The following is a 22763-nucleotide window of genomic DNA, read 5'->3' as shown; positions in this document are numbered from 1 at the left end:
TAGTTACTCCCCTGGTGAGTGTGACTCACTGCAGTGCCTGGTCTAGTTACTCCCCTGGCGAGTATGACTCACTGCAACGCCTGGTCTAGTTACTCCCCTGGCGAGTGTGCCCCTGGTCTAGTTACGCCCCTGGCGAGTGTGACTCACCGCAACGCCTGGTCTAGTTACTCCCCTGGCGAGTGTGACTCACTGCAACGCCTGGTCTAGTTACTCCCCTGGCGAGTGTGACTCACTGCAACGCCTGGTCTAGTTACTCCCCTGGCGAGTGTGACTCACTGCAACGCCTGGTCTAGTTACTCCCTGGTGAGTGTGACTCACTGCAGTGCCTGGTCTAGTTACTCCCTGGTGAGTGTGACTCACTGCAGTGCCTGGTCTAGTTACACCCCTGGTGAGTGTGACTCACTGCAGTGCCTGGTCTAGTTACTCCCCTGGCGAGTGTGACTCACCGCAACGCATGGTCTAGTTACTCCCCTGGCGAGTGTGACTCACTGCAACGCCTGGTCTAGTTACTCCCCTGGCGAGTGTGACTCACTGCAACGCCAGGTCTAGTTACTCCCCTGGCGAGTGTGACTCACTGCAACACCTGGTCTAGTTACTCCCCTGGCGAGTGTGACTCACTGCAACGCCTGGTCTAGCTACTCCCCTGGCGAGTGTGACTCACTGCAACGCCAGGTCTAGTTACTCCCCTGGCGAGTGTGACTCACTGCAACGCCTGGTCTAGTCACTCCACTGGCGAGTGTGACTCACTGCAACGCCTGGTCCAGACACTCCCCTGGCGTGTGTGACTCACCGCAACACCTGGTCTAGTTACTCCCCTGGCGAGTGTGACTCACTGCAACGCCTGGTCTAGTTACTCCCCTGGCGAGTGTGACTCACTGCAGTGCCTGGACTAGTCACTCCCCTGGCGAGTGTGACTCACTGCAACGCCTGGTCTAGTTACTCCCCTGGCGAGTGTGACTCACTGCAACGGCAGGTCTAGATACTCCCCTGGCGAGTGTGACTCACTGCAACGGCAGGTCTAGATACTCCCCTGGCGAGTGTGACTCACTGCAACGCCTGGTCTAGTTACTCCCCTGGCTAGTGTGACTCACTGCAGTGCCTGGTCTAGTCACTCCCCTGGCGAGTGTGACTCACTGCAACGCCTGGTCTAGTCACTCCCCTGGCGAGTGTGACTCACTGCAACGCCTGGTCTATTTACTCCCCTGGCGAGTGTGACTCACTGCTGTGCCTGGTCTAGTCACTCCCCTGGTGAGTGTGACTCACTGCAACGCCTGGTCTAGTTACTCCTCCCCAGGATAGTGTGACTCACTGCAAAGCCTGGTCTAGTTACTCCCTGGCGAGTGTGACTCACTGCAACGCCTGGTCTAGTCACTCCCCTGGCGAGTGTGACTCACCGCAACGCCTGGTCTAGTTACTCCCCTGGCGAGTGTGACTCACTGCAACGCCTGGTCTAGTTACTCCCCTGGCGAGTGTGACTCACTGCAACGCCTGGTCTAGTTACTCCCCTGGCGAATGTGACTCACTGCAGTGCCTGGTCTAGTTACTCCCCTGGCGAGTGTGACTCACCGCAACGCCTGGTCCAGTTACTCCCCTGGCGAGTGTGACTCACCGCAACGCCTGGTCTAGTTACTCCCCTGGCGAGAGTGACTCACTGCAACGCCTGGTCTAGTTACTCCCCTGGAGAGTGTGACTCACTGCAACGCCTGGTCTAGTTACTACCCGGGCGAGTGTGACTCACTGCAACGGCAGGTCTAGATACTCCCCTGGCGAGTGTGACTCACTGCAACGCCTGGTCTAGTTACTCCCCTGGTTAGTGTGACTCACTGCAGTGCCTGGTCTAGTCACTCCCCTGGCGAGTGTGACTCACTGCAACGCCTGGTCTAGTTACTCCCCTGGCGAGTGTGACTCACTGCAACGCCTGGTCTAGTTACTCCCCTGGCGAGTGTGACTCACTGCAACGCCTGGTCTAGTTACTCCCCTGGCGAGTGTGACTCACTGCAACGTCTGGTCTAGTTACTCCCCTGGCGAGTGTGACTCACTGCAACGCCTGGTCTAGTCACTCCCCTGGCGAGTGTGACTCACTTCAGTGCCTGGTCGAGTCACTCCCCTGGCGAGTGTGACTCACTGCAATGCCTGGTCTAGTTACTCCTCCCCAGGATAGTGTGACTCACTGCAAAGCCTGGTCTAGTTACTCCCCTGGCGAGTGTGACTCACTGCAACGCCTGGTCTAGTTACTCCCCTGGCGAGTGTGACTCACTGCAACGCCTGGTCTAGTTACTCCCCTGGCGAGTGTGACTCACTGCAACGCCTGGTCTAGTTACTCCCCTGGCGAGTGTGACTCACCGCAACGCCTGGTCTAGTTACTCCCCTGGCGAGTGTGACTCACTGCAATGCCTGGTCTAGTTACTCCCCGGGCGAGTGTGACTCACTGCAACGCCTGGTCTAGTTACTCCCCTGGCAAGTGTGACTCACTGCAGCGCCTGGTCTAGTTACTCCCCGGGCGAGTGTGACTCACTGCAACGCCTGGTCTAGTTACTCCCCTGGCGAGTGTGACGCACTGCAACGCCTGGTCTAGTTACTCCCCTGGCGAGTGTGACTCACTGCAACGCCTGGTCTAGTTACTCCCCTGGCGAGTGTGACTCACTGCAACGCCTGGTCTAGTCACTCCCCTGGGCGAGTGTGACTCACTGCAGCGCCAGGTTGTGTTACTCCCCTGGCGAGTGTGACTCACTGCAACGCCTGGTCCAGACACTCCCCTGGCGAGTGTGACTCACTGCAAGGCCTGGTCTAGTTACTCCCCTGGCGAGTGTGACTCACTGCAACGCCTGGTCCAGGCACTCCCCTGGCGAGTGTGACTCACTGCAACTCCTGGTCTAGTTACTCCCCTGGCGAGTGTGACTCACTGCAACGCCTGGTCTAGTTACTCCCCTGGCGAGTGTGACTCACTGCAATGCCTGGTCTAGTCACTCCCCTGGCGAGTGTGACTCACTGCAACGCCTGGTCTAGTTACTCCCCTGGCGAGTGTGACTCACTGCAATGCCTGGTCTAGTTACTCCCCTGGCGAGTGTGACTCACTGCAACGCCTGGTCTAGTGACTCCCCTGGCGAGTGTGACTCACTGCAACGCCTGGTCTAGTCGCTCCCCTGGCGAGTGTGACTCACTGCAACGCCTGGTCTAGTTACTCCCCTGGCGAGTGTGACTCACTGCAACGCCTGGTCTAGTCACTCCCCTGGCGAGTGTGACTCACTGCAACGCCTGGTCTAGTTACTCCCCTGGCGAGTGTGACTCACTGCAATGCCTGGTCTAGTTACTCCCCTGGCGAGTGTGACTCACTGCAACTCCTGGTCTAGTTACTCCCCTGGCGAGTGTGACTCACTGCAACGCCTGGTCTAGTTACTCCCCTGGCGAGTGTGACTTACTGCAAAGCCTGGTCTAGTTACTCCCCTGGCGAGTGTGACTCACTGCAATGCCTGGTCTAGTTACTCCCCTGGCGAGTGTGCCTTACTGCAACGCCTGGTCTAGTTACTCCCCTGGCGAGTGTGACTCACTGCAACGCCTGGTCTAGTTACTCCCCTGGCGAGTGTGACTCACTGCAATGCCTGGTCTAGTCACTCCTCTGGCGGGTGTGACTCACTGCAACGACTGGTCTAGTTACTCCCCTGGCGAGTGTGACTCACTGCAACGCCTGATCCAGACACTCCCCTGGCGAGTGTGACTCACTGCAACGCCTGGTCTAGTTACTCCCCGGTGAGTGTGACTGACTGCAGTGCCTGGTCTAGTTACTCCCCTGGCGTGTGTGACTCACTGCAGTGCCTGGTCTAGTTACTCCCCTGGCGTGTGTGACTCACTGCAGTGCCTGGTCTAGTTACTCCCCTGGCGTGTGTGACTCACTGCAGTGCCTGGTCTAGTTACTCCCCTGGCGAGTGAGGCTCACTGCAGTGCCTGGTCTAGTTACTCCCCTGGCGAGTGTGACTCACTGCAACGCCTGGTCTAGTTACTCCCCTGGCGAGTGTGACTCACTGCAACGCCTGGTCAAGTTACTCCCCTGGCGAGTGTGACTCACTGCAACGCCTGGTCCAGTCACTCCCCTGGCGAGTGTGACTCACTACAATGCCTGGTCTAGTTACTCCCTGGCGAGTGTGACTCACTGCAACGCCTGGTCTAGTTACTCCCCTGGCGAGTGTGACTCACTGCAACGCCTGGTCTAGTGACTCCCCTGGCGAGTGTGACTCACTGCAACGCTGGTCTAGTTACTCCCCTGGCGAGTGTGACTCACTGCAGTGCCTGGTCTAGTTACTCCCCTGGCGAGTGTGACTCACTGCAACGCCTGGTCTAGTCACACCCCTGGCGTGTGTGACTCACTGCAACACCTGGTCTAGTTACTCCCCTGGCGAGTGTGACTCACTGCAACGCCTGATTTAGTTACTCCCCTGGCGAGTGTGACTCACTGCAACGCTGGTCTAGTTACTCCCCTGGCGAGTGTGACTCACTGCAACGCCTGGTCTAGTTACTCCCCTGGCGAGTGTGACTCACTGCAACGCCTGGTCTAGTTACTCCCCTGGCGAGTGTGACTCACTGCAGTGCCTGGTCTAGTTACTCCCCTGGCGAGTGTGACTCACTGCAGTGCCTGGTCTAGTTACTCCCCTGGCGAGTGTGACTCACTGCAACGCCTGGTCTAGTTACTCCCCTGGCGAGTGTGACTCACTGCAACGCCTGGTCTAGTCACTCCCCTGGCGAGTGTGACTCACTGCAACGCCTGGTCCAGACACTCCCCTGGCGTGTGTGACTCACCGCAATGCCTGGTCTAGTTACTCCCCTGGCGAGTGTGACTCACTGCAACGCCTGGTCTAGTTACTCCCCTGGCGTGTGTGACTCACTGCAGTGCCTGGTCGAGTCACTCCCCTGGCGAGTGTGACTCACTGCAACGCCTGGTCTAGTTACTCCCCTGGCGAGAGTGACTCACTGCAACGCCTGGTCTAGTTACTCCCCTGGCGAGTGTGACTCACTGCAACGCCTGGTCTAGTTACTACCCGGGCGAGTGTGACTCACTGCAACGGCAGGTCTAGATACTCCCCTGGCGAGTGTGACTCACTGCAACGCCTGGTCTAGTTACTCCCCTGGTTAGTGTGACTCACTGCAGTGCCTGGTCTAGTCACTCCCCTGGCGAGTGTGACTCACTGCAACGCCTGGTCTAGTTACTCCCCTGGCGAGTGTGACTCACTGCAACGCCTGGTCTAGTTACTCCCCTGGCGAGTGTGACTCACTGCAACGCCTGGTCTAGTTACTCCCCTGGCGAGTGTGACTCACTGCAACGTCTGGTCTAGTTACTCCCCTGGCGAGTGTGACTCACTGCAACGCCTGGTCTAGTCACTCCCCTGGCGAGTGTGACTCACTTCAGTGCCTGGTCGAGTCACTCCCCTGGCGAGTGTGACTCACTGCAATGCCTGGTCTAGTTACTCCTCCCCAGGATAGTGTGACTCACTGCAAAGCCTGGTCTAGTTACTCCCCTGGCGAGTGTGACTCACTGCAACGCCTGGTCTAGTTACTCCCCTGGCGAGTGTGACTCACTGCAACGCCTGGTCTAGTTACTCCCCTGGCGAGTGTGACTCACTGCAACGCCTGGTCTAGTTACTCCCCTGGCGAGTGTGACTCACCGCAACGCCTGGTCTAGTTACTCCCCTGGCGAGTGTGACTCACTGCAATGCCTGGTCTAGTTACTCCCCGGGCGAGTGTGACTCACTGCAACGCCTGGTCTAGTTACTCCCCTGGCAAGTGTGGCTCACTGCAGCGCCTGGTCTAGTTACTCCCCGGGCGAGTGTGACTCACTGCAACGCCTGGTCTAGTTACTCCCCTGGCGAGTGTGACTCACTGCAACGCCTGGTCTCGTTACTCCCCTGGCGAGTGTGACTCATTGCAACGCCTGGTCTAGTTACTCCCCTGGCGAGTGTGATTCGCTGCAACGCCTGGTCTAGTTACTCCCCTGGCAAGTGTGACTCACTGCAACGCCTGATCCAGACACTCCCCTGGCGAGTGTGACTCACTGCAACGCATGGTCTAGTCACTCCCCTGGCGAGTGTGACTCACTGCAACGCCTGGTCTAGTTACTCCCCTGGCGAGTGTGACTCACTGCAGTGCCTGGTCTAGTTACTCCCCTGGCGAGTGTGACTCACTGCAACGACTGGTCTAGTTACTCCCCTGGCGAGTGTGACTCACCACAACGCCTGGTCTAGTCACTCCCCTGGGCGAGTGAGACTCACTGCAGCGCCTGGTCTAGTTACTCCCCTGGCGACTGTGACTCACTGCAGTGCCTGGTCGAGTCACTCCCCTGGCGAGTGTGACGCAGTGCAACGCCTGGTCTAGTTACTCCTCCCCAGGATAGTGTGACTCACTGCAAAGTCTGGTCTAGTTACTCCCCTGGCGAGTGTGACTCACTGCAACGCCTGGTCATGTTACTCCCCTGGCGAGTGTGACTCACTGCAACGCCTGGTCTAGTTACTCCCCTGGCAAGTGTGACTCACTGCAGCGCCTGGTCTAGTTACTACCCGGGCGAGTGTGACTCACTGCAACGCCTGGTCTAGTTACTCCCCTGGCGAGTGTGACTCACTGCAACGCCTGGTCTCGTTACTCCCCTGGCAAGTGTGACTCATTGCAACGCCTGGTCTAGTCACTCCCCTGGCGAGTGTGACTCACTGCAACGCCTGGTCTATTCACTCCCCTGGCGAGTGTGACTCACTGCAATCCCTGGTCTAGTTACTCCCCTGGCGAGTGTGACTCACTGCAACGCCTGGTCTAGTTACTCCCCTGGCGAGTGTGACTCACTGCAACGCCTGGTCTAGTTACTCCCCTGGCAAGTGTGACTCACTGCAGCGCCTGGTCTAGTTACTCCCCGGGCGAGTGTGACTCACTGCAACACCTGGTCTAGTTACTCCCCTGGCGAGTGTGACTCACTGCAACGCCTGGTCTCGTTACTCCCCTGGCGAGTGTGACTCATTGCAACGCCTGGTCTAGTTACTCACCTGGCGAGTGTGACTCGCTGCAATGCCTGGTCTAGTTACTCCCCTGGCAAGTGTGACTCACTGCAACGCCTGATCCAGACACTCCCCTGGCGAGTGTGACTCACTGCAACGCATGGTCTAGTCACTCCCCTGGCGAGTGTGACTCACTGCAACGCCTGGTCTAGTTACTCCCCTGGCGAGTGTGACTCACTGCAGTGCCTGGTCTAGTTACTCCCCTGGCGAGTGTGACTCACTGCAACGACTGGGCTAGTTACTCCCCTGGCGAGTGTGACTCACCACAACGCCTGGTCTAGTCACTCCCCTGGGCGAGTGAGACTCACTGCAGCGCCTGGTCTAGTTACTCCCCTGGCGAGTGTGACTCACTGCAGTGCCTGGTCGAGTCACTCCCCTGGCGAGTGTGACGCAGTGCAATGCCTGGTCTAGTTACTCCTCCCCAGGATAGTGTGACTCACTGCAAAGCCTGGTCTAGTTACTCCCCTGGCGAGTGTGACTCACTGCAACGCCTGGTCTAGTTACTCCCCTGGCGAGTGTGACTCACTGCAACGCCTGGTCTAGTTAATACTCCCCTGGCGAGTGTGACTCACTGCAACGCCTGGTCTAGTCACTCCCCTGGCGAGTGTGACTCACTGCAATGCCTGGTCTATTCACTCCCCTGGCGAGTGTGACTCACTGCAACCCCTGGTCTAGTTACTCCCCTGGCGAGTGTGACTCACTGCAACGCCTGGTCTAGTTACTCCCCTGGCGAGTGTGACTCACTGCAACGCCTGGTCTAGTTACTCCCCTGGCAAGTGTGATTCACTGCAGCGCCTGGTCTAGTTACTACCCGGGCGAGTGTGACTCACTGCAACGCCTGGTCTAGTTCCTCCCCTGGCGAGTGTGACTCACTGCAACGCCTGGTCTCGTTACTCCCCTGGCAAGTGTGACTCATTGCAAGGCCTGGTCTAGTCACTCCCCTGGCGAGTGTGACTCACTGCAACGCCTGGTCTCGTTACTCCCCTGGCAAGTGTGACTCATTGCAACGCCTGGTCTCGTTACTCCCCTGGCGAGTGTGACTCACTGCAACGCCTGATCCAGACACTCCCCTGGCGAGTGTGACTCACTGCAACGCATGGTCTAGTCACTCCCCTGGCGAGTGTGACTCACTGCAACGACTGGTCTAGTTACTCCCCTGGCGAGTGTGACTCACTGCAATGCCTGGTCTAGTTACTCCCCTGGCGAGTGTGACTCACTGCAATGCCTGGTCTAGTCACTCCCCTGGGCGAGTGTGACTCACTGCAACGCCTGGTCTAGTTACTCCCTGGCGAGTGTGACTCACTGCAACGCCTGGTCTAGTTACTCCCCTGGCGAGTGTGACTCACTGCAACGCCTGGTCTAGTTACTCCCCTGGCGAGTGTGACTCACTGCAATGCCTGGTCTAGTCACTCCCCTGGCGAGTGTGACTCACTGCAACGCCTGGTCTAGTCGCTCCCCTGGCGAGTGTGACTCACTGCAACGCCTGGTCTAGTTACTCCCCTGGCGAGTGTGACTCACTACAATGCCTGGTCTAGTTACTCCCCTGGCGAGTGTGACTCACTACAACGCCTGGTCTAGTCACTCCCCTGGCGAGTGTGACTCACCACAATGCCTGGTCTAGTTACTCCCCTGGCGAGTGTGACTCACTGCAACGCCTGATCTAGTTACTCCCCTGGCGAGCGTGACTCACTGCAACGCCTGGTCTAGTGACTCCCCTGGCGAGTGTGACTCACTGCAACGCTGGTCTAGTTACTCCCCTGGCGAGTGTGACTCACTGCAGTGCCTGGTCTAGTTACTCCCCTGGCGAGTGTGACTCACTGCAACGCCTGATCTAGTTACTTCCCTGGCGAGTGTGACTCACTGCAACGCCTGGTCTAGTGACTCCCCTGGCGAGTGTGACTCACTGCAACGCTGGTCTCGTTACTCCCCTGGCGAGTGTGACTCACTGCAACGCCTGGTCTAGTTACTCCCCTGGCGAGTGTGACTCACTGCAACGCCTGGTCTAGTCACTCCCCTGGCGAGTGTGACTCACTGCAATGCCTGGTCTAGTTACTCCCCGGGCGAGTGTGACTCACTGCAACGCCTGGTCTAGTTACTCCCCTGGCAAGTGTGACTCACTGCAGCGCCTGGTCTAGTTACTCCCCGGGCGAGTGTGACTCACTGCAACGCCTGGTCTAGTTACTCCCCTGGCGAGTGTGACTCACTGCAACGCCTGGTCTCGTTACTCCCCTGGCGAGTGTGACTCATTGCAACGCCTGGTCTAGTTACTCCCCTGGCGAGTGTGACTCGCTGCAACGCCTGGTCTAATTACTCCCCTGGCAAGTGTGACTCACTGCAACGCCTGATCCAGACACTCCCCTGGCGAGTGTGACTCACTGCAACGCATGGTCTAGTCACTCCCCTGGCGAGTGTGACTCACTGCAACGCCTGGTCTAGTTACTCCCCTGGCGAGTGTGACTCACTGCAGTGCCTGGTCTAGTTACTCCCCTGGCGAGTGTGACTCACTGCAACGACTGGTCTAGTTACTCCCCTGGCGAGTGTGACTCACCACAACGCCTGGTCTAGTCACTCCCCTGGGCGAGTGAGACTCACTGCAGCGCCTGGTCTAGTTACTCCCCTGGCGACTGTGACTCACTGCAGTGCCTGGTCGAGTCACTCCCCTGGCGAGTGTGACGCAGTGCAACGCCTGGTCTAGTTACTCCTCCCCAGGATAGTGTGACTCACTGCAAAGCCTGGTCTAGTTACTCCCCTGGCGAGTGTGACTCACTGCAACGCCTGGTCTAGTTACTCCCCTGGCGAGTGTGACTCACTGCAACGCCTGGTCTAGTTACTCCCCTGGCAAGTGTGACTCACTGCAGCGCCTGGTCTAGTTACTACCCGGGCGAGTGTGACTCACTGCAACGCCTGGTCTAGTTACTCCCCTGGCGAGTGTGACTCACTGCAACGCCTGGTCTCGTTACTCCCCTGGCAAGTGTGACTCATTGCAACGCCTGGTCTAGTCACTCCCCTGGCGAGTGTGACTCACTGCAACGCCTGGTCTATTCACTCCCCTGGCGAGTGTGACTCACTGCAATCCCTGGTCTAGTTACTCCCCTGGCGAGTGTGACTCACTGCAACGCCTGGTCTAGTTACTCCCCTGGCGAGTGTGACTCACTGCAACGCCTGGTCTAGTTACTCCCCTGGCAAGTGTGACTCACTGCAGCGCCTGGTCTAGTTACTCCCCGGGCGAGTGTGACTCACTGCAACACCTGGTCTAGTTACTCCCCTGGCGAGTGTGACTCACTGCAACGCCTGGTCTCGTTACTCCCCTGGCGAGTGTGACTCATTGCAACGCCTGGTCTAGTTACTCACCTGGCGAGTGTGACTCGCTGCAACGCCTGGTCTAGTTACTCCCCTGGCAAGTGTGACTCACTGCAACGCCTGATCCAGACACTCCCCTGGCGAGTGTGACTCACTGCAACGCATGGTCTAGTCACTCCCCTGGCGAGTGTGACTCACTGCAACGCCTGGTCTAGTTACTCCCCTGGCGAGTGTGACTCACTGCAGTGCCTGGTCTAGTTACTCCCCTGGCGAGTGTGACTCACTGCAACGACTGGTCTAGTTACTCCCCTGGCGAGTGTGACTCACCACAACGCCTGGTCTAGTCACTCCCCTGGGCGAGTGAGACTCACTGCAGCGCCTGGTCTAGTTACTCCCCTGGCGAGTGTGACTCACTGCAGTGCCTGGTCGAGTCACTCCCCTGGCGAGTGTGACGCAGTGCAATGCCTGGTCTAGTTACTCCTCCCCAGGATAGTGTGACTCACTGCAAAGCCTGGTCTAGTTACTCCCCTGGCGAGTGTGACTCACTGCAACGCCTGGTCTAGTTACTCCCTTGGCGAGTGTGACTCACTGCAACGCCTGGTCTAGTTAATACTCCCCTGGCGAGTGTGACTCACTGCAACGCCTGGTCTAGTCACTCCCCTGGCGAGTGTGACTCACTGCAATGCCTGGTCTATTCACTCCCCTGGCGAGTGTGACTCACTGCAACCCCTGGTCTAGTTACTCCCCTGGCGAGTGTGACTCACTGCAACGCCTGGTCTAGTTACTCCCCTGGCGAGTGTGACTCACTGCAACGCCTGGTCTAGTTACTCCCCTGGCAAGTGTGACTCACTGCAGCGCCTGGTCTAGTTACTACCCGGGCGAGTGTGACTCACTGCAACGCCTGGTCTAGTTACTCCCCTGGCGAGTGTGACTCACTGCAACGCCTGGTCTCGTTACTCCCCTGGCAAGTGTGACTCATTGCAAGGCCTGGTCTAGTCACTCCCCTGGCGAGTGTGACTCACTGCAACGCCTGGTCTCGTTACTCCCCTGGCAAGTGTGACTCATTGCAACGCCTGGTCTCGTTACTCCCCTGGCGAGTGTGACTCACTGCAACGCCTGATCCAGACACTCCCCTGGCGAGTGTGACTCACTGCAACGCATGGTCTAGTCACTCCCCTGGCGAGTGTGACTCACTGCAACGACTGGTCTAGTTACTCCCCTGGCGAGTGTGACTCACTGCAATGCCTGGTCTAGTTACTCCCCTGGCGAGTGTGACTCACTGCAATGCCTGGTCTAGTCACTCCCCTGGGCGAGTGTGACTCACTGCAACGCCAGGTTGTGTTACTCCCCTGGCGAGTGTGACTCACTGCAACGCCTGGTCCAGACACTCCCCTGGCGAGTGTGACTCACTGCAACGCCTGGTCTAGTTACTCCCCTGGCGAGTGTGACTCACTGCAACGCCTGGTCTAGTTACTCCCTGGCGAGTGTGACTCACTGCAACGCCTGGTCTAGTTTCTCCCCTGGCGAGTGTGACTCACTGCAACGCCTGGTCTAGTTACTCCCCTGGCGAGTGTGACTCACTGCAATGCCTGGTCTAGTCACTCCCCTGGCGAGTGTGACTCACTGCAACGCCTGGTCTAGTCGCTCCCCTGGCGAGTGTGACTCACTGCAACGCCTGGTCTAGTTACTCCCCTGGCGAGTGTGACTCACTACAATGCCTGGTCTAGTTACTCCCCTGGCGAGTGTGACTCACTACAACGCCTGGTCTAGTCACTCCCCTGGCGAGTGTGACTCACCACAATGCCTGGTCTAGTTACTCCCCTGGCGAGTGTGACTCACTGCAACGCCTGATCTAGTTACTCCCCTGGCGAGCGTGACTCACTGCAACGCCTGGTCTAGTGACTCCCCTGGCGAGTGTGACTCACTGCAACGCTGGTCTAGTTACTCCCCTGGCGAGTGTGACTCACTGCAGTGCCTGGTCTAGTTACTCCCCTGGCGAGTGTGACTCACTGCAACACCTGATCTAGTTACTTCCCTGGCGAGTGTGACTCACTGCAACGCCTGGTCTAGTGACTCCCCTGGCGAGTGTGACTCACTGCAAAGCCTGGTCTCGTTACTCCCCTGGCGAGTGTGACTCACTGCAACGCCTGGTCTAGTTACTCCCCTGGCGAGTGTGACTCACTGCAACGCCTGGTCTAGTCACTCCCCTGGCGAGTGTGACTCACTGCAACGCCTGGTCTAGTCACACCCCTGGCGTGTGTGACTCACTGCAACGCCTGGTCTAGTTACTCCCCTGGCGAGTGTGACTCACTGCAACGCCTGGTCTAGTTACTCCCCTGGCGAGTGTGACTCACTGCAACTCCTGGTCTAGTTCCTCCCCTGGCGAGAGTGACTCACTGCAGTGCCTGGTCTAGTTACTCCCCTGGCGAGTGTGACTCACTGCAACGCCTGGTCTAGTTACTCCCCTGGCGAGTGTGACTCACTGCAGTGCCTGGTCTAGTTACTCCCCTGGCGAGTGTGACTCACTGCAACGCCTGGTCTAGTTACTCCCCTGGCGAGTGTGACTCACTGCATCGCCTGGTCTAGTTACTCCCCTGGCGAGTGTGACTCACTGCAGTGCCTGGTCCAGTTACTCCCCTGGCGAGTGTGACTCACTGCAGTACCTGGTCCAGTTACTCCCCTGGCGAGTGTGACTCACTGCAGTGCCTGGTCTAGTTACTCCCCTGGCGAGTGTGACTCACTGCAGTGCCTGGTCTAGTTACTCCCCTGGCGAGTGTGACTCACTGCAACGGCAGGTCTAGATACTCCCCTGGCGAGTGTGACTCACTGCAACGGCAGGTCTAGATACTCCCCTGGCGAGTGTGACTCACTGCAACGCCTGGTCCATTTACTCACCAAAACATCAGTGGAAGGCATTTTTTTACTCTTCCAATGTTTTGTCAGAACTTGGCTCTTATTCAAGGCACACATTACTCTGCTTATATGTGTCACTGTAGAAGTAAGCATATTGTGGATAGCCCAGGTTATCAGGCCTATGGAAATAAGGTAGCCACTTTGATGGGGCGACAATAGCAGCTTTGCCTGTTTTTTTTTTCATTTCCCTGCAGGGTCACTGAACCTGAAACTCCTGTTAATCCCACCAAATCCAAGTTGCCTTTTGAAAAGCTTTGTGTGCCGGTCAGCTCCTCCCTGAAGGACTGGACACCATAACGCTCCAGACAAAACAGCCTTCCCCTCTCAGCTGCTTCCTAACACAAGGCTAGTGTAACTCACTCCAATCTCACATGCAGACAATCTGTGACAGCGAGGCTGGAAAACGTGGCCTGCGACAGAAATCTCCTGATACAGGGTCAGAACATTAGAAACCACAAAAAAGCAAAACTTTCCAGTCATCCAGAAATCCTTTGATTACATTAGACATAGCAAACACTGAAAAATGTACTTCTTTCCTTCACAGAGGCTGTACTTAGATCAGGGCTTGGCATCGGTACGTGTAAATTGGAATAACATTTTCCCTTCTGAGCCTGGGTCCAGGTATCCAGCAGACAGATTTCCTCTGACGAATATGGAAATGGTTAAATAGTAACTTCTCTGCAATAATCCAGGCAGACTGCAGGGTTGCAAAACACCTCACACGTTCTGTACTGTCAAACACCAAAAATTCTAAAGGAATTCATTTTGACCTGCTCACCAATCAATGAAGGGTTTGCTCGGCTGACTTTATCATAGATTATCATAGAATTTACAGTGCAGGAGGCCATTCGGCCCATCGAGTCTGCACCGGCTCTTGGAAAGAGCACCCCATCCAAGGTCAACACCTCTACCCTATCCCCATAACCCAGTAACCCCACCCAACACTAAGGGCAATGTTGGACACTAAGGGGCAATTTATCACGGCCAATCCACCTAACCTGCACATCTTTGGATTGTGGGAGGAAACAGGAGCAGCCGGAGGAAACCCACGCACACGCAGGGAGGATGTGCAGACTCCGCACAGACAGTGACCCAAGCCGGAATCGAACCTGGGACCCTGGAGCTGTGAAGCAATTGTGCTATCCACTATGCTACCATGCTGCCCTGGGGCAGTATGCTAAACCACGGTTCTAATCAATTTACACAGCTCCATCTGTAAGGACCCGCGCAGTCCTGGTAAAGGCAAACAGTTTACCTCGAGTGCAATGACTGCGTGTTGTTGATGAAGCTTCCACCAGTTAAAGCAGGAAGCAATCACCGCCACTTTACAGAGTACTAACTTGGCAGTATACGTGGGATTACACTGGATATACAGCACAGAAACAGGCCATTCGGCCCAACCAGCCTAGGCTGGTTTATGTTCCACTTGAGCCTCCTCCTGTCCTTTCTCATCTAATCTACCATCAGAAACCACCTATTATTTTCTCCCTCATTTTTTTTATTAAAATTTTTTTTTTTTTTTTTTAAATTTAGCGTACCCAATTCATTTTTTCCAATTAATGGGCAATTTAGCGTGGCCAATCCACCTACCCTGCACATCTTTGGGTTGTGGGGGCGAATCCCACACAAACATGGGGAGAATGTGCAAACTCCACACGGACGGTGACCCCAGAGCCGGGATCGAACCTGGGACCTCGGCGCCGTGAGGCAGCAGTGCTAACCACTGCGCTGCCCTGATGCAGTATAATGTGGATATATGTGACGTTATCCACTTTGGTAGCAAAAATAGGAAGGCAGATTATTATGTGAATGGGTGTAAATTGAGAGAAGTGGATACTCAGCGAGACCTTGGTGTCCTCGTGCATCTGTCACAGAAAGTAAACATGCAAGTACAGCAGGCAGTAAAGAAAGCAAATGGCATGTTGGCCTTCATAGCGAGAGTTGAGAGTGTAGGAATAGGGATGTTTTACTGCAATTGTATAGGGCATTGGTGAGGCCACACCTGGAGTATTGTGGGCAGTTTTGGTGTCCTTATCAGAGGAAGGATGTTCTTGCTTTGGAGGGAGTGCAGCGAAGGTCTGTCCGACCAGAGGAGGGGCAATATTGGATTTAGTACTGGGTAATGAGCCAGGGCAAGTGATAGATTTGTTAGTGGGGGAGCATTTTGGAGATAGTGACCACAATTCTGTGACTTTCACTTTAGTAATGGAGAGGGATAGGTACGTGCAACAGGGCAAGGTTTACAATTGGGGGAAGGGTAAATACGATGTTGTCAGACAAGAATTGAAGTGCATAAGTTGGGAACATAGGCTGGCAGGGAAGGACACAAATGAAATGTGGAACTTGTTCAAGGAACAGGTGCTACGTGTCCTTGATATGTATGTCCCTGTCAGGCAGGGAAGAGATGGTCGAGTGAGGGAACCATGGTTGACAAGAGAGGTTGAATGTCTTGTTAAGAGGAAAAAGGTGACTTATGTAAGGCTGAGGAAACAAGGTTCAGACAGGGCATTGGAGGGATACAAGATAGCCAGGAGGGAACTGAAGAAAGGGATTAGGAGAGCTAAGAGAGGGCATGAACAATCTTTGGCGGGTAGGATCAAGGAAAACCCCAAGGCCTTTTACACATATGTGAGAAATATGAGAATGACTAGAGCGAGGGTAGGTCCGATCAAGGACAGTAGCGGGAGATTGTGTATTGAGTCTGAAGAGATAGGAGAGGTCTTGAACGAGTACTTTTCTTCTGTATTTACAAATGAGAGGGGCGATATTGTTGGAGAGGACAGTGTGAAACAGATTGGTAAGCTCGAGGAAATACTTGTTAGGAAGGAAGATGTGTTGGGCATTTTGAAAAACTTGAGGATAGACAAGTCCCCCGGGCCTGACGGGATATATCCAAGGATTCTATGGGAAGCAAGAGATGAAATTGCAGAGCCGTTGGCAATGATCTTTTCGTCCTCACTGTCAACAGGGGTGGTACCAGGGGATTGGAGAGTGGCGAATGTCGTGCCCCTGTTCAAAAAAGGGACTAGGGATAACCCTGGGAATTACAGGCCAGTTAGTCTTACTTCGGTGGTAGGCAAAGTAATGGAAAGGGTACTGAAGGATAGGATTTCTGAGCATCTGGAAAGACACTGCTTGATTAGGGATAGTCAGCACGGATTTGTGAGGGGTAGGTCTTGCCTTACAAATCTTATTGAATTCTTTGAGGAGGTGACCAAGCATGTGGATGAAGGTAAAGCAGTGGATGTAGTGTACATGGATTTTAGTAAGGCATTTGATAAAGTTCCCCATGGTAGGCTTATGCAGAAAGTAAGGAGGCATGGGATAGTGGGAAATTTGGCCAGTTGGATAACGAACTGGCTAACCGATAGAAGTCAGAGAGTGGTGGTGGATGGCAAATATTCAGCCTGGATCCCAGTTACCAGTGGCGTACCGCAGGGATCAGTTCTGGGTCCTCTGCTGTTTGTGATTTTCATTAATGACTTGGATGAGGGAGTTGAAGGGTGGGTCAGTAAATTTGCAGATGATACGAAGATTGGTGGAGTTGTGGATAGTAAGGAGGGCTGTTGTCGGCTGCAAAGAGACATAGATGGGATGCAGAGCTGGGCTGAGAAGTGGCAGATGGAGTTTAACCCTGAAAAGTGTGAGGTTGTCCATTTTGGAAGGACAAATATGAATGCGGAATACAGGGTTAACGGTAGAGTTCTTGGCAATGTGGAGGAGCAGAGAGATCTTGGGGTCTATGTTCATACATCTTTGAAAGTTGCCACTCAAGTGGATAGAGCTGTGAAGAAGGCCTATGGTGTGCTCGCGTTCATTAACAGAGGGATTGAATTTAAGAGCCGTGAGGTGATGATGCAGCTGTACAAAACTTTGGTAAGGCCACATTTGGAGTACTGTGTACAGTTCTGGTCGCCTCATTTTAGGAAGGATGTGGAAGCTTTGGAAAAGGTGCAAAGAAGATTTACCAGGATGTTGCCTGGAATGGAGAGTAGGTCTTACGAGGAAAGGTTGAGGGTGCTAGGCCTTTTCTCATTAGAACGGAGAAGGATGAGGGGCGACTTGATAGAGGTTTATAAGATGATCAGGGGAATAGATAGAGTAGACAGTCAGAGACTTTTTCCCCGGGTGGAACAAACCATTACAAGGGGACATAAATTTAAGGTGAAAGGTGGAAGATATAGGAGGGATATCAGAGGTAGGTTCTTTACCCAGAGAGTAGTGGGGACATGGAATGCACTGCCTGTGGAAGTAGTTGAGTCGGAAACATTAGGGACCTTCAAGCAGCTATTGGATAGGTACATGGATTACGGTTAAATGATATAGTGTAGATTTATTTGTTCTCAAGGGCAGCACGGTAGCATTGTGGATAGCACAATTGCTTCACAGCTCCAGGGTCCCAGGTTCGATTCCGGCTTGGGTCACTGACTGTGCGGAGTCTGCACGTCCTCCCCGTGTCTGCGTGGGTTTCCTCCGGGTGCTCCGGTTTCCTCCCACAATCCAAAGATGTGCAGGTTAGGTGAATTGGCCAATGATAAATTGCCCTTAATGTCCAAATTGCCCTTGGTGTTGGGTGAAGGTGTTGAGTTTGGGTAGGGTGCTCTTTCCAAGAGCCGGTGCAGACTCAAAGGGCCGAATGGCCTCCTTCTGCACTGTAAATTCAATGATAATCTATGATTAATCTAGGACAAAGGTTCGGCACAACATCGTGGGCCGAAGGGCCTGTTTTGTGCTGTATTTTCTATGTTCTATGTTTACCCGTCTGATGCCTGGGATGGCTGGACTGTCATATGAGGAGAGACTAAATTGGTTAGGATTAGAAGAGAGAGAGGGGATCACATAGAAAATTCTAAAATTCTAACAGGATTAGACAGGGTAGATTCAGAAAGAATATTCCCGATGGTGGGGGAGTCCAGAACTAGGGGTCACGGTTTGAGGATAAGGGGTAAACCTTTGAGGACTGAGGTGAGGAGAAAGTTCTTCACTCAGAGAGCAGTGAATCTGTGGAATTCACTCCCACAGGAAGTAGTTGAGGTGAAATCATTGTGCAATTTCAAGTAGGAATTTGATACAGCTCCTGGGGCTAAAAGGTTCAAGGAATATGGAGGGGAGGGGGGGGGAAGAGATTAAGGCATTGAACACCATCATCAGCCATGATCATAATGAATGGCGGAACAGGCTCGAAGGGCCGAATGGCCTCCTCCGGCTTCTATTTTCTGTTTGTTCCAGTCTTCTTCCTTCAAGGAAGAATATAAGCAGCCTGTCAATCTTTTCCCGATTTGTATACCCACATAATTCTGGTGGAATCCTTGTAAATCTTCTCTGTACCTTCTCCAGTGTCTCTACATCCTTTTTATAACATGGTGACCAAAACTGCACACAGTAGAAGTGCGGTTGAACCAAGTTTTGATACAGGTTTAATTTGTCATCAGTGCAGTATGGAGTAGGTATCACCACTATATAGGATTTGAACACAAGAACCAGCAGCAGGAATCGGGGAATTCACCTCGAGCCTGCTCCGCCATTTAATACAATAATGGCTAATCTCATTTCGGCCTCATCTCCACCTTCCTGTCTGCTTCCCATACTCTTTCAACCCGCAACTTATTAAACACCCATCTATCTCCTGCTTAATGTTCCGGCCCCCACTGCCCACTGCATTCTGGGGTTGAGAATTCCACAGATTCACGGCCCTTAGAGTAATAATATATAAAATCGCTTGTTGTCACAAGTAGGCTTCAATGAAGTTACTGTGAAAAGCCCCTAGTCGCCACATTCCGGCGCCTGTTCGGGGAGGCTGGAATGGGAATTGAACCGTGCTGCTGGTCTTGTTCTGCTCTACAAGCCAGCTGTCTTAGCCCGCTGTGCTAAACCAGACCCTTAATGTCTCCTGATTTCTGCTGTAAATCCGTCAACCCCAAGACTAAAACTGTGGTCTCTTGTTCTAGAAGCAGAAAGGCCAATTGTTGGAATTTTATGTTGAAAGTGATTCACAAATGTTAATGAATAATAGAAAAACTGTGTATAGGTCAAAAAACAAACATAACGGTGTTACGATGGAGAGGACTCATCAGCACAGGGGTGAATGAGTTCCGCTGACTGGTCCATTGATCCTGCAGCAAGCCACGATCTACCACAAGGATCTGAGACTTGAAGGTGGCCATGAGCACTGGTTGCAGAGGTTCCGGAAGCGTCGTGAGGTCAAGTTTTTGAAGGCTTGAGGTGATAAAGCATCTGCAGATCATGACGTTGCTGAAAAATATGTGAAGGAGTTTGCTGAGCTAATTTCAGACCAGCACAGGCAGCACAAGTGGATAGCACTGTGGCCAGGGTCCCAGGTTCGATTCCCCGCTGGATAACTGTCTGTGCGGAGTCTGCACGTTCTCTCCGTGTCTGCGTGGGTTTCCACCGGGCGCTCCGGTTTCCTCCCACAGTCCAAAGACGTGCAGGTTAGGTGGATTGGCCGTGATAAAAAAGGTTAGGCCTGACGAAAAAGGTTAGGAGGGGCTATTGGGTTACGGGGATAGGGTGGAAGTGAGGATTTAATTGGGTGGGTGCAGACTCGATGGGCCGAATGGCCTCCTTCTGCACTATAAGGGCATTCAAATGGTCATTGGATAGATGTATGGACAATAAGGGAATAGTGTAGATGGGCTTTAGAGTGGTTTCACAGGTCGGCGCAACATCGCGGGCCGAAGGGCCTGTACTGCGCTGTAATGTTCTATGTTATGTTTTGTAAAACTGTTTGTCCGAACAAATTTACAATGCTGGTTAAATAAGTTAATTTGGAGATTCTGAATTCTCCCTCTGTGTACCTGAACAGGCGCAGGTGTGGGGCGACTAGGGGCTTTTCACAGTAACTTCATTGCAGTGATAATGTAAGCCTACTTGTGACAATAAAGATGATTAAATCAGTAGAATCATAGAAGAATCATAGAAGTTTACAGCATGGAAACAGGCCCTTCGGCCCAACCAGTCCATGCCGCCCAGTTTTTACCATTAAGCTAGTCCCAGTTGCCCGCACTTGGCCCATAACCCTCTATACCCATCTTACCCATGTAACTATCTAAGTGCTTTTTAAAAGACACAATTGTACCCGCCTCTACTACTACCTCTGGCAGCACATTCCAGACACTCACTACCCTCTGAGTGAAGAAATTGCCCCTCTGAATCTCTCCCCTCTCACCTTAAACCTATGCCCTCTAGTTTTAGACTCCCCTACCTTTGGGAAAAGATGTTGACTATCTACCTTATCTATGCCCCTCATTATTTTATAGACCTCTATAAGATCACCCCTAAGCCTCCTACGCTCCAGGGAAAAAAGTCCCAGTAGTGACCAGAACTGCACACAGTATTCCAAGTGTGGCCGTACCAATGTCTTGTACAACTTCAACAAGACGTCCCAACTCCTGTATTCAATGTTCTGACCAATGAAACCAAGCATGCCGAATGCCTTCTTCACCACCCTGTCCACCTGCGACTCCACCTTCAAGGAGCTATGAACCTGTACTCCTAGATCTCTTTGTTCTATAACTCTCCCCAACGCCATACCATTAACTGAGTAGGTCCTGGCCTGATTTGATCTGCCAAAATGCATCACCTCACATTTATCTAAATTAAACTCCATCTGCCATTCATCGGCCCACTGACCTAATTGATCAAGATCCCGTTGAATCCTAGATAACCTTCTTCACTATCCACTGTGCCACCAATCTTGGTGTCATCTGCAAACTTACTAACCATGCCTCCTAAATTCTCATCCAAATCATTAATATAAATCACAAATAACAGTGGACCCAGCACCGATCCGAGGCACACCACTGGTCACAGGCCTCCAGTTTGAAAAACAACCCTCTACAACCACCCTCTGCCTTCTGTCGTCCAGCCAATTTTGAATCCAATTGGCAACCTCACCCTGGATCCCGTGAGCTTTAACCTTCTGCAACAACCTACCATGCGGTACCTGTTCACCCTCCCCCTCCAGAATGCCCTGCAGCCGGGACTGGGACTTTTTTCCCTGGAGCGTAGGAGGCTTAGGGGTGATCTTATAGAGGTCTATAAAATAATGAGGGGCATAGATAAGGTAGATAGTCAACATCTTTTCCCAAAGGTAGGGGAGTCTAAAACTAGAGGGCATAGGTTTAAGGTGAGAGGGGAGAGATTCAGAAGGGCCCAGAGGGGCAATTTCTTCACTCAGAGGGTAGTGAGTGTCTGGAATGGGCTGCCAGAGGTAGTAGTAGAGGCAGGTACAATTGTGTCTTTTAAAAAGCATTTAGATAGTTACATGGGTAAGATAGGTATAGAGGGTTATGGGCCAAGTGCAGGCAACTGGGACTAGCTTAATGGTAAAAACTGGGCAGCATGGACTGGTTGGGCCGAAGGGCCTGTTTCCATGCTGTAAACTTCTATGATTCTATCCAGCCTCTCCTTATAACTCAAACCATCAAGTCCCGGCAACATCCTAGTAAATCTTTTCTGCACTCTTTCTAGTTTAATAATATCCTTTCTATAATAGGGTGACCAGAACTGCACACAGTATTCCAAGTGTGGCCATACCAATGTCTTGTACAACTTCAACAAGACGTCCCAACTCCTGTATTCAATGTTCTGACCAATGAAACCAAGCATGCCGAATGCCTTCTTCACCACCCTGTCCACCTGCGACTCCACCTTCAAGGAGCTATGGAGTACTGGTGGTATCTCCCTTGGAAAATGCTAGCAACTGCTGAGGAAAGTGCACCCTGTGTTCAAGGTGCCAAGGACAGGCTGATTGTCCTTGGTTGAGCCAATGCAGCTCACGCACACAAACGTAAATTGGTTGCAATCGAGGAGAGCAAGCGAGGAGAGCAAATGTCCCAGGTGCTTCGAGGGTATTCCGACATCACCTGTTCACCATTGTGCCAAGAAGAGAACCTGGGGGACATATTTTCTGATTGGCTTCACAATCAGGGCTTGAAGAAACCTGTAAGATGGTTTTGATTCTGGACACTCACTCAGCACATCCCCCGCGGAACTGTTGGTGAAGAAATATTTTTGGTGTTTATTCTGCCCCCAACATAATGGACTGAGGCATTCCTCAGCGCGTGAAATGTAAATATAAAGACTCCTTCTTGAACCTACTGGGTGCTGCAAAGAGAGGCCTGGGGACGGACTGCTTCCAAAAGGAGTTCACAGGTAAGGACGCCATCTACACAGCTGCTAATGCCTGATTGATAAAGACACCTTTTCCAACAGGTAACCTTTGGCCCACAACAATGTTAATTGATAATATTAACGAAGAATTTAAAGGATTTTGTGTGAAGAAGAAAGAAACGATGGTTAACCAGCTCGAGGCACATCATTGGAATGTGTGAATAGGCTAAGATTGAGGATATGGAGGAAGTGTTTACTACTGACAACAATGCTCCCATCATGCATTCTTTGACCAACGGGCAGTAATGATGTTACAACAATATCAACTCGATATAAAAAGTAACAACGAGGGTGACATGATGGTTACGGTAGAGCAAGTGCCGATATATA

At 53.1% G+C, this 22763-nt stretch overlaps 1 protein-coding gene across 2 annotated transcripts in view; it reads right to left on the bottom strand.

Annotated features, from left to right (window-relative positions):
* The window catches only part of smad10a (SMAD family member 10a), a 104829-nt gene that overhangs the window by 68925 nt on the left and 13141 nt on the right, over positions 1 to 22763 (bottom strand). The gene's annotated exons all lie outside the window — the stretch shown is intronic.

The sequence above is a fragment of the Scyliorhinus torazame genome, chromosome 26, assembly GCF_047496885.1.
Source record: "Scyliorhinus torazame isolate Kashiwa2021f chromosome 26, sScyTor2.1, whole genome shotgun sequence".
In the NCBI taxonomy this organism is placed as follows: domain Eukaryota; kingdom Metazoa; phylum Chordata; class Chondrichthyes; order Carcharhiniformes; family Scyliorhinidae; genus Scyliorhinus; species Scyliorhinus torazame.
This window is presented reverse-complemented; position numbering and strand designations above follow the sequence as displayed.